The sequence below is a fragment of the Limanda limanda genome, chromosome 20 (genome assembly GCF_963576545.1).
Source record: "Limanda limanda chromosome 20, fLimLim1.1, whole genome shotgun sequence".
Taxonomy (NCBI): domain Eukaryota; kingdom Metazoa; phylum Chordata; class Actinopteri; order Pleuronectiformes; family Pleuronectidae; genus Limanda; species Limanda limanda.
In genome coordinates, this window is record NC_083655.1 from 17,471,693 (window position 1) to 17,483,618 (window position 11,926).

An 11,926-nucleotide genomic window follows, 5' to 3' on the forward strand; every position below is an offset into this window, starting at 1 on the left:
GTAACTCATCTAGATCAGTTACAAACCATTGCATAAAACACGATATATGGATTAGATAAGCAGGTCAATACCACGGTTGTATTTTGGTTAGTTCACGGTTGGTTTAGCTTAGCCGTTAACAGCTGGTATCAAAACCCACTTGATGAGTTGTATAAAATTGTTGTTTATACGTACATGAGTATTACGATAACTTGCGATAACTGCAGTAGTAGGAAGATATCAGAGGACGTTTAGGCCAAACACATTGTGTAAATGACGTCGCTTCGAGTTCAATTTAAATATCGGGGCTTACGATCATTTGGATGACATCACATGAGAGTTTGAAGAAGTGGTATTGGATTTAAATGAAATCGAATTCAAAACCCTACGAATGTACAGGAACCTAAACAGTGAGACCAAACATTGGTCTTAATTGGTCCTGTGGTCTTATCACATTTTTCCTTGTACACCTTAAATTCCTTTGCATTCCTCACCTGAGCAAACCGTCCATCCTCTGTCCAGTGGAACATTATCTTCAAGTTGTCTGAATCGGACATGGGCATCAAACACAGACCCACTGCTTTTGTTGCAACAACAACTATTTCATCAGAATAAAACCCAACATAATCCAGGCTCGTTCTAGTGACATCGAGAAAAAGGATCGTACTATTTAGCCGTGCCACTGTTCATTACTCCTGATGTACCCTGTCATTGACTTTATACCATTATAAAAGCTGTCACAGTATGAGCTCATGAGTCATAGGTCCTGTGGTGCTCAGCTGGGGTTTATTCAAGGTAGTGATTCGAAGGACGTGACTAAGCAGCAAGAGCCATATGCACGGTTAGGTCTGTGTAATTATTGTTTATTTGTACTTATTTTAACCTAACAGGGGAAGTCAATGTAACCCATGTGAAACATATGGTTACTAAAACTATTCATGTAATTTAGAGAGATAGTTTGTGCTGCCCCCAAAAGGAGTGTGAAACACTGTTGTACAGGTTCTGCAAAAAGTGCAGGGGGCAGTCTTTGCACCTAAGGTTTGAGACCCCCGCATGAAAGCACTTAAAACATGATGTAGGTGAATAATTAAAGATAAATTATATCAGCAAGTAATTAAAAATCTTGATTATTCTATGTGTCAATGCTAATAAGTTGTTCATTCATCAGAAACTTAACCGAGAACAAGAGGTAGACATCTTTTGTGGTGTTAGCCGTTGGAACTGCTGTGAGCTAAAGCACTCATGTCTCTGTTAGCTTGTTGCTATAGTTACTGTGGAGAAAGAATACACTAAACTTGCTAGTTAAGTCAGATACTTCCCATGAAAAAACAATCAGAGTTAATGAGAATGTTTTCTAATGTTTTCAACTTAATTTGGTGCTTGTTGTATTATTTTAATGCTATAAAAATGTTTTAGGTTGTGATAGTTCATGTTACGTGCAATATATTGACTGTGTTTTATGTTACCGTTAGACAAGCCCATATAAGACACCCGACCTGCTTGATTCATCTAGCAGAGAAGTGTACACTATTATATCTACCCAGGCAGAAAAACATTGAACATATTCACAAGGACAAACACTGAACTATTTGATCTCACTCTCCTTGACTTGGAGGACGGAAGTTGGAGGTTAGCTCCAAGGGGACTCCTTTTGTTGTTTAATTAATTACTTTATTTTATTTTGATGACCTTTTCAAAAGGGCTCTATTTTAGTTTTCTACCCTTTTGTATAAAACTTACAGCGCTCGGCCTGTTAAGCTGTTGGTGTCAAGCAATAAAACTGTCAGCTGTTCAGCATCAAATAAACTCCTCTAGTGGGTTGTTGAAGGCAAACTGAACCTCTAAACCTGGGTAGATGTTAACATCTCAGTTGTTCCCACCGCTTGAGACAAGAGCCGCTACACTAACTTTTACTAACAGTTCGTGCAAACATGCAATGAATGGCCCTTTCATGTAATCACGTAAATTAAGGTCACAGAGGGTTTATTTGCTCTGGTTATACACAATATGTAAGTTTTCCTTCTCGCCTGAAGTGAACTTATGTTACCTCTCATGACCTCGTCTGTGTTATTTGAACCTGCGGGTCACAACAAGCTTCTCTAGGGATGTGAAAATACATAAGCTCGTCATGAGCATCTCTTTAATCTTAATGCACCTCTTCCAGAGCCTCTGCTATAACTCAACATATCTGTGTTTCAGACTCCTGCTTGTTGTCTAGTATGGGCGTATGAAATGATTCAACAGGTAGGAGCACCACATTAATCATGATGTCCTGCTTGGTCGGGGTTGGTGGCAGGGACTCTTTAGGAAAACCCTGTGCACGGCTCTGTTTCATCTCAGGCTGGAGTTCATGAATTAAACTGGCATCTGTTTTCGTTGTCCTCTAATCTCTGTAGCTCCACTGGTCATTTGCATTTGACTAATAATGGTTTTCAGAGGCCTGGCACCAACACTTGTATTTTAGATTAAGTAAGACACAGCTGAGACATTGTGCAGATACTGGCAATTGTTGGGCTCAAATGATACAGGAGCTTAGTAAGTGATTCATGTATTAGTTTAAAAACTTTCCCGTGACACCCGAGGCTCCTACTCTATTTCCAGGGATACAATAGAAGTAAAATCCATAAAATAAGTTAAACCATAAATAAATGAATAGTAAAACCATGATTATTCATATAAAAAAGATTTTACTTATGGGGACACAACGCACATTTTACAGACCAAAGTCAATTGACTACAAATTCTAACACAAATTAGGTGAGTGGAGTTTGAACAAACTGGTGTTTACAGGCAACATGTGTCTGATGAAAGATGCTATTGAATATCATTATGGGAAGTGAGGGATCCAGTAATTTTTAACCCATACCAAGTGTTGTCCATAGTAAGGCCTCACAAGGGCTGTTCACACCAAGAAATTACACAGCTGAGTTCATCATGAAATAGGTGGTGTTAGAGTTTCGTTGACACACAAGTCAGTCACAATATGGCATTTATACACAACTAAAGTGCAAAAGCAAATATATATTGTAGGAAGCAGATTTGTGTCTGGATCACGTTTTGTTGTAATCATAGTAATATGTTGTTAATTTATATATTTGACAAATTGCAAATATCTTGAAACTGAACCTTCAAAAAAATTAGAAACACATTTGTTTATACCACCAAAATAGCCTATCCTGCAGTTCAATATTAACTTGTAGGGACTCTAGCATTAGGTTTAGACTCTTATGACTCTTGGTTAAGGCTTAACCAAAACCACAATCCTCCCCCAACGTGTGCTTTTCCTTAAACCTAAACACAGACAGGACTGTGGACTTGAACCTCAGTCGCTGGTGTGACAGTCATGCACGTCTGACTGCCCATGCACCATCAACCCCAAACACGACCCTGCAGCTAATAAAAGTGTGGTTTCATTCATTCAAAACAACAGAATTCTCCGTCATGGAGCTTGTTAGCTTAGTTGCTAGCTGCAGAATGAGTTAACACATTTGAATATTTACATTTTGTTCCCTAGACTGCAAGTTGGGAAAACACATATTTTAAATAACTAGATAGTTGGATTGAGAGACAGATTTGTGTCTATCTGCTCTTATCTGTAATATAATCCGCTGATTGTTTCAATTCATCTGATATAAAGTGGGGCTATAAAATCAGAATACCTCTTCTGCGATTATGACCAATCTTTTCTTTTGAATCTGTCTCTTTCTATTTCCCAATGTTTGTGTAGTGTAATAATAAACCACTGAGTAACCTTTTTGATAAAGACCCAAATTCCAATATATCTCTATACTGATTTGTATAATATGGTCTGTATCCCAACATCTGAGGTTTTCTTTTCATTAAGGCGAGGAAGGAAAGCGTAGTTCAACGTCATCCTACCTCTTCTATCCAAGCCAATTAAATTTAAATGTCAGCGTCATTTTGGGATCATGTAGCCCCGTTCGTACATGTTTTATATACATGTGTCACTCACTATAGCATTGTTTTATATCACGTGTACTGCAGTTCATTTGTATGTGGCTTTGGGTCTGGGCCATCGGAGGGGCGGTTGTAGTGAAAGTTTGACTTTCTTTCACTCGAAACATTTGTTTTACTCCTTAAATTTCCAAATGAACTCTGATCCCTACAGAAAACACAAAAGTAAGTAAATAGCTTTTGATCTTTTGATAAATTAAATGTTGTATTGATGGATAAAGATCCACAACACATCCTCAAATATAGGACTGGCTCGTCTGGTTTGAAGCAGTGAAAGTAAAAGTGAAAGCAGACGTTCATTAAACATCATGGATCCAGCAGGGCACACTCTGTTTTTTGGCCTTGAGGTACTTCATCATTCAATATGTATTAAAGGATCTGGCTACAAAAGGTGGCCATTACTTGAAATCAGTGTTAGCTAAACGTCAACACCTTACGCCATTACAATCGAAATTATTTTTTAAAACCACCCATAATCTTGCCCTCATTTAGGGTGATGTTTTCACTCCAGGCCGGGACTTAATTTCGTCATGTAAACCAAGTTGGAATTATATACTGTGGTGCACAGACTACTTGTAAAGCCACAGACATATTTGTTTGATAGTTTCCCGGCTTTGGTGGAAAATGTGACAGAGGAGTAAATTTGCAGGTTGTTCAAAATGACCCAATTACAGTTTTCAGGGAGGTTTTAAACATCCAGGACTCTAATCAGGAAGCTGCAACGTGTGGCGCTCTGTACATGTCTTCTAAAAGGAATCAGGAGTCAAAACCAAATGCCATTAGTCACTGGGATAGGTCCTTAAAATTACAGTGGAGAATAATTGCAACTTGGAACACCCGATGCTCTTTTAAGCTTCCCATCCTCTGTTGTCTTTCTAAATATGGCTTTCCAAGAACACACAAATGGCTACTAAATAGGAACATGCTGCTTCACAGGGGAGGATATTCCAGTTCAGTGTCCAGTGTAGAGGAGGCGATGGATACATCTGTCCAGTAATGTGCCTTCACTGTGAACTGGACCCTCTGATTTTCTTGTATTGTCGATCCAAGTAGAATTAAGTCAAACAAAGCGTGCTTTTTGCTCACCTACGCCTTGCCAAAACTACTCACTCATGCTAGAATAACAAAAAGGCATATTGGACTTGGTCATTAATAATGCCAGCACGGAAACTTCAGTGAAGCCTTTCAGTTATCCCCGTGTCAGCGCCTCAACAGCTCTGGTTGTACTATCTTTGATTGTTGAGTCTCCAGGTATTTTTCTTTGTGAGCAGATGGTTGCAAAGCTCTGAAATATTTTGGGGAGTTCTTGGGCAACCTGACAGACAGCAGCGAGCTCGTCTGGAACACAAGGTTATTTATGCATCGCACAGAGGGAAAGGACATTTATTAATGTCAGAATTAAATCAAGTAGAGAAGAGAAAGAAAGAAAGAAACCATTGGAGTTCTGAGGTCAAAGACGAGAATGTCACATAAAAGAGATGCAACACCACACCAGAGCAGAAAAATGCACTTTTGAACGTGAGCCTAATTGACCACTTTAACAAATATTATTCTTAATTCTGTGAAGGAACTCAAGCTGACAGCATCCACTACAGGTTTGCGCTTTGTGCTCATGTCTCAAAGTGTGCAATCAGTCACAGATTTAAATAGGATGTTCCATAATGCCTTGCCGATGATTTGTTGATTTGGTGCTATTCCCCTCAGTTGCATGTCTTCCCCTCAGGTCCAGAGTTGTGATAGCTTGATGAAAAGATTCTGATGAAACTCAGGGATAATATAATTGTTGGTGCGGTGCCATATGCAGCTCTCAGGTTGGTTCAGGATCCAGTGGGGGAAACCTGGCTGGACTTATGGTTCACAGCTGTGCAGCTGGGAGTGCGTGCCAATTCATCACTGTCTGCTGTGTGAGGATCTTGGCCTTTCTGAGCATCTTTACCAGACATTATCCTTTGTCTGCAGGAGAATAAAACTGCCTGTTGGCTATCAGCATCCTCTCCTTTCTAGTTTGGTGTAAACGCAAAACGAAAATGTGCAGACAGGCGGTAGGTCACGCAAAAAAAACATTCTGTGAACACAAAGCTTAAAAGTACAGTGAACTACCACGTTTCACATTACAAGGAAAGCTGTGGAATGTAAAAGACAGTAAATCAGTGTGAAAAGAAAAATTAACCACAAACATGTTGTTGCTTAAAACAGATGCACGTACCTTTTGGAGGCTAATCAGTGGGATTCTCTTTTTATAAGTCGTACCTTCCAAGTTTCATCAAATCAGTAGTGGTGTCTAAAATTTCACAATTTCCTCAATTTCAAGGTCAGGCACAGAAAAAAAGCTCAGATCTGTTAATGCGGTTTACAAGCATATCCTAAACCCCGGGCCCCCCTCCCTCTTCCACCGTACACTGACTACAACAGACAACAGATCCGGTCAGTAGACGCTTTCATTAGATGTTGAGTGCCGTAGCAGTTCGGGATGAGCCAGGATGACGAATCTAACATAAATCCTGCCTAGTGCCTCCACCAATCTGCCTCTTATATTCATGGGATAAAAACGTCAGTGTTTTTAAAGACAAAGTCTGACTGGCAATTCTCACAGATGTCTGTGGCTGCATTCAATATTTCTTTGTGAAATAGAAACTTGGTAGAACGTTTGGACTGCTGGGTACTGATGCTGTTCCCTGGCTTACTGACCATTTGATTTAAGAGAGATACCGAAAGGAGCAAAAAGGTTCATGGTAGAATGAGTTAGAACAGTTTCTTTAAATGTTTATTTGCAACATTGCCTACTAATGGTCTGCAACCCATTATCTTTCATGGAACACCTTGCACTTTAATAATGAAGCCCTATGGTGCAACACAGCTCCAATTCACTTTTCTGTTTCCTCAAAGTATATCTATAGGGAGATGGTTTCCTATTTCATGGCCATCAGCAGAGATTTGCCAGTCAAAGTTTGTAGTATATTGGTTTTTTTTATATTTTATTTGAACTAAGAGTGATTTAAGTTATATAGTCTTCAAACTCTATTAATGTGGCATGTCATACTTTGGGTTCATTTTAGAGCCTGTGCTTTTATACTTTAACTTGAGTAAAGAGGTTGAATCAATACATTTTCAAAAATGACCCAAGTAGAATTCAATGTATTGAGTCAACCTCTGTACTCAAGTTAAAGTATTAAAAGACTTTTTGACACAAGTACCTGTACTTCTACTTGAGTAAGGAATGGAAGTACTTTTGCTACATATGCCATAAATCATAGACTGACTAAAGCTACCACGATTTCACTTCTTGCCTGTGATGCCATGTCTGTGGCGTTAAGCACTTTTGCCAGCACATTAATTTTGTGGAGAAATAATTACCACGGAAAAAATTAGACATAGCAAACCCTTTGGCGACCGCAAGTATAAATGAGCCAGCTTGGAGGTGCAACCTGATTGGGCTGCAGGTACACTCACATGCTACCAGAAGTGACAAGGACACTAGTGGAACACAAAACTAGAGATGAGTCAGTCAGGAAGGAAGGAAAATGAGAGAGCAGTTGTGCTTCTTAAATGTACAGATTGATACCCCTGAATCCTTTTATATGACTTGGTGTAATACTGTTACGATCAAGTGTTCCCTTAATGTTTTCAAGCAGTACATATGACACTGCAAGAAAATGTTTTGTCATAAAAATGTCCTGTTACATAACACGAAGTGTGACACAGTCCTAAAGTGTGGCCATTCAGAACAGACGTAAAACTTTATGCATCTATACATGGTTCATACGCGCACTGAGACTTAAAAAGCCTAATACTTGTAATTAACATATATTACTAAAACCCACAGCTGTCATGACCAATGAAGGTATTATGAATCTCTCTGAGACCTTTATGGAGGCGTTAGTCTTGCAGCCTTGAAATGTGACCCAGACGCTGTGGTATTTACCCACTCATTTCTCTGTTTATTTATTGTCATGCCAGCTTGTTATTTACTCTTTATGGAAGGATTCATTAGTGCCGTGAAAACTCTCCTAAAAATGTTTTTTGAAAAGGAAGTCCACTGGGAAATGCATGTGCATCACAGGACAGCACTTTAAGTAGCCAGAGAGTATAGAATCCTGAGATATTGTGAGGAATGGAACCACGGATGCAGAGATGCAGGCAGAGCAAACAGCGAGTGAGCGCAACAAGCGTAGCTCGAACTAGAAGAGCTGGTGGTGGGAGCATGCTGTAATGATATAAAAGCTAATTTACAGACTGAGAACAGAGGAAGTGTTCTCGCCCTGGTCCCTCGGCCTTCAGAGAGCGCTGCTCCGTGTTTGGACGGAGCTCTGAGAGGCCGTTGTGTACATGCATGTTTTTAATGGCTGCGGCACAAGCACACCACGCTGCTGCCACTGCTGTGCAACAGTTTGTCATTTTATATAAAAACTGGCCCTTAGACACTGAAGGGGACGAAAAGCCACTTCTAATATTTGGAAAGGACTTTTACTGTTCATTAGTTACTTTTATGAAATATTGCTGCAGGACGCCTGGGGAGATGTGGGATCTTTAAAAGGACTTCAAAAGGTTAGTTCCAACAACTGTGCTAATATCACAACACACAGCTCACGCTCTGAGGGCCGGCCTGACCGTAAAAATAAGCGATATATATTTATTACTCCATCCACTCAAAATGTGGACAGACTAATGTCACGACTGCAGGAAGGATATTCCGACGCAACAGTCTCGTGCAATATGTAATAAAGTCCTCAAGTGTGGTTGCATCCATCAACCCGACCTATGGGAAATGTCTGGCTCAGTCTGGACAGGGTGAAGGTCAGGCCATTGGTGAGACATACCAGTTGACATGCAGGGGTGTGGCAGATGCCGGGCCCACATGTACCTCAAAACAGGGGAAACAACATCAGGGATATCCCTGCACTATTTCAATCCCCTTCGTGAAGAAATGAGAAGCATTGGATCTTGCATGGTAAACAGAAAGGCCAGAGCCGGACGTAATTGCTGCCTCTGCCGAGGCGTGGAGGCAGAACCTCTAATTTCCTGTGAATAATGTCCCTGTGTCAGACGGCAAGCCAAAGAAAGTGGCAGTTTCTTTTCTCAGAGGGTTTGTGGCTCAACTAATACACTCAACTGTGGCTTTATGACCAATGGGCCCGAGGGCCAAGATCCTGAAAGCGACTTACTACTTCCTCTCGGCCCCTGCTCTGGGCTGTGCAAGGTTCAACATTTGGCACGGAGAGGAGAGTGAACCACCTTTTCTTTACTATTTTGATAGGGTTCCCAAGTTTTTGTTTTTGTGTTCCCATTTCTGTAGGCATACAAGAAAGTGCTGTCTAAGCGTTTGTTTGAGCCACAGATCAACAGTTCATGGCTGTACAGGAGATGTGCCACTGCAGGCAAAGAAAAAGAAACCTGTCAGTAAGGGAACATGGATGTAAACAGTGCAAGTATTTAGAACTTTTGTAAATGCTTTATTAGGAAGCCAGGCAGAGAAGGAGCCAGACTCGTTGTTTCCCCTCTGCTTTTAGTCTTCATGTTAAGCTAAGCTAACCACATCCTGACTCCAGCTCTCGACTTTACACACAGGCATGACATTGATACAATCTTCTTACCTAAATTTTCGAAAGAAAACAAATGATCTAGTCCCCAAGATGTTAAACTATTGCTCTAAGTTGTAAAAGTCAAACCAGAAGCCAAAATTAAAAGAAATTAGAGAGTCAGATTTGAAAGTGTAAAAAAGGAAAGCCTATAAGCAGCCGCACAAGAAGAAAACAATATGTTTCCTTCTTTATTTGTTCAACTGACTAAATGTTTTTCCTTTTTAACATTTCTTCAGAATCAGTTTTGACATTGGGCATGCTGCAGAGGCCATAAAGAGTGCTGCTTGGAATTAGGGAGCCATTAATCATAGTGAATTTATTTGCTCTGAATAGTTTGGAGACAGTGGCTTCCTTCAGCTCCCCGTTCGTTTTTTTTGGAGGAAGTTGCTTCTCCGGAGTAATAAGTTCACCAGCGTACTCTCCTCCGTCCGTGCTCCTCTAGTGACCCCCACGTGCAGCTGGTAGTGTTTAAACTTCAAAGAGTGACGAAGATTTTCAACCACATATTTTCAGTGTTTTGCTAATTTTTGATTTTAGCACGTGGCCAATAGTAATGATGAAAGTCCCATGAGATCTTGTGGCAGCGTCTGTGGTTAGTGCTGAGCATCTCAGCTAACTGGGACCAGGACAGTGGGATCAGAAGCAGATAGGCCCACAGACATGCAGAGGGGGGGCGGTGGAGGCTTTCACTGAAATGTGCTGTGCAACAGGCTGTCAACCCTGACATGGCCTGTTTATCATAAACAAGAACAGAAGACAAAGGGATCAGACAATCCACGATCAGCAGCAGAGGGCTGCTTTCACTTACTACTGCTGGGTCTGAATCTGTAAAGAAAAAGACAGGATCCTCATCGGGGGAATATCATTTCAAAACTCCTTATTTCGATTGTTTTATAGTTGGTGTTGACTGAAGGCCATGCGAGTGTTTGGCTCCCCAGATATTTACAACTGGACAAATAAATACAACATTTTAGTTTTTACTGACAAAAATAATGAGCTTGTTTATAAAGTAAAGTTTTTATCATTTATCATAAATACCCCTACAAAATGTGAAGCCACTGACCAAACTGGTAGTAATGTGTAAAATCACAATTAAAATTAATTCTTATACATATCTGGGATGAAGACACTGTTGTATTCCAAATTGCTCCTTAAAACACCAGACCTGGAATTTTTGTGTTCATAATATCATGTGACATTTATACAGATTTGTGTAGATGCTCTGTATTCCACACTGGTGCGAACAGTAGGTTATTGTATTTTTCTAGATGGTGTGTTTTCTGAGTTTGGACGTGTTACAACTACAGATTTTTCAAACTGTATAAGAAGAGGTTGAGCAACCTAAACAGATGTGGGTCTTGTTTACATATTGTGGTCACGTGTGGATTACTCAAGGAATATTCCTGCAGAGGACGCAGCTTCATGCTGTCTCACACCGATCAACGTATGGGGCATTTGGCAAAAGAACAAACTGGAGAAAGACGCATTTATTTTTATCAACACGCTTTCTAAGTCAGGGAGCGAGAAGAAGGCTTCCTACAATGTTTGGACGAACCCTTGATGAGGTAATTGATGTAAATTAGGAGCTCAGGACGAAACGGAAGCAAGGGGGCAAATAAATACACACTCATCAATCAAGACAAAACATTTTTATTTGAAACCTCAGACATATTTTGATACAGCATGTTAGAAACGCTTGCGGTTCTGCACTTTTCTCATACATTTGATTTGAAACACATTCAGTGAGAGTAGACCAAGATTGATGCTGATGTAAATATTGGGCTGTCACAGGCTGCCCCTTTGTACTGGCAGGGGACTGTACAAAAAATGTTTTTTGGGAAGGGGCAGAAAAGTAAGGAGCCTCCCCAGTGTCAGGTGGAAGAAAAGAAAGTATACTGTGTCCACGCATTACAAAACTCTGCCCACAGTTTTGTAATCTGTGCCCACAGATTTGTACACTGAGCGTCAAGGTCCTTCTCCAGGGAGGCCAGAGCATCCGCCTCGTAAATACAGTTTTAGATTTGATATAATAGATTATTAGTGATATAGATCTAATATTATATAGATTTGACATTGTATTGTATTCTGCAACGGACTTTTCAGTTTTTTAATCGTGTGAGGTCGAAGTTAGTGAGCTCACTCGAACCCAACAGTTTCAGTTTGAGGCTAGCAGAGAAGCAGCTTAGCTTTCTCAACAAAGTGTCAGACCATTTAGAGTTTCCAATTGTTTTGGTGGGTTCCGTGTGCATGCATCATGCCTCAGTAAACACGCCATAAAGTATTCAAAACATGTTGAAATTCTTTAAATTGGGCTAGTCCGTCATAGCCCCCATTTCATCCATCTGCTATCCACCAAATAAACCAAGTGAAGTCACCAAGGCTCCCTCCCATCT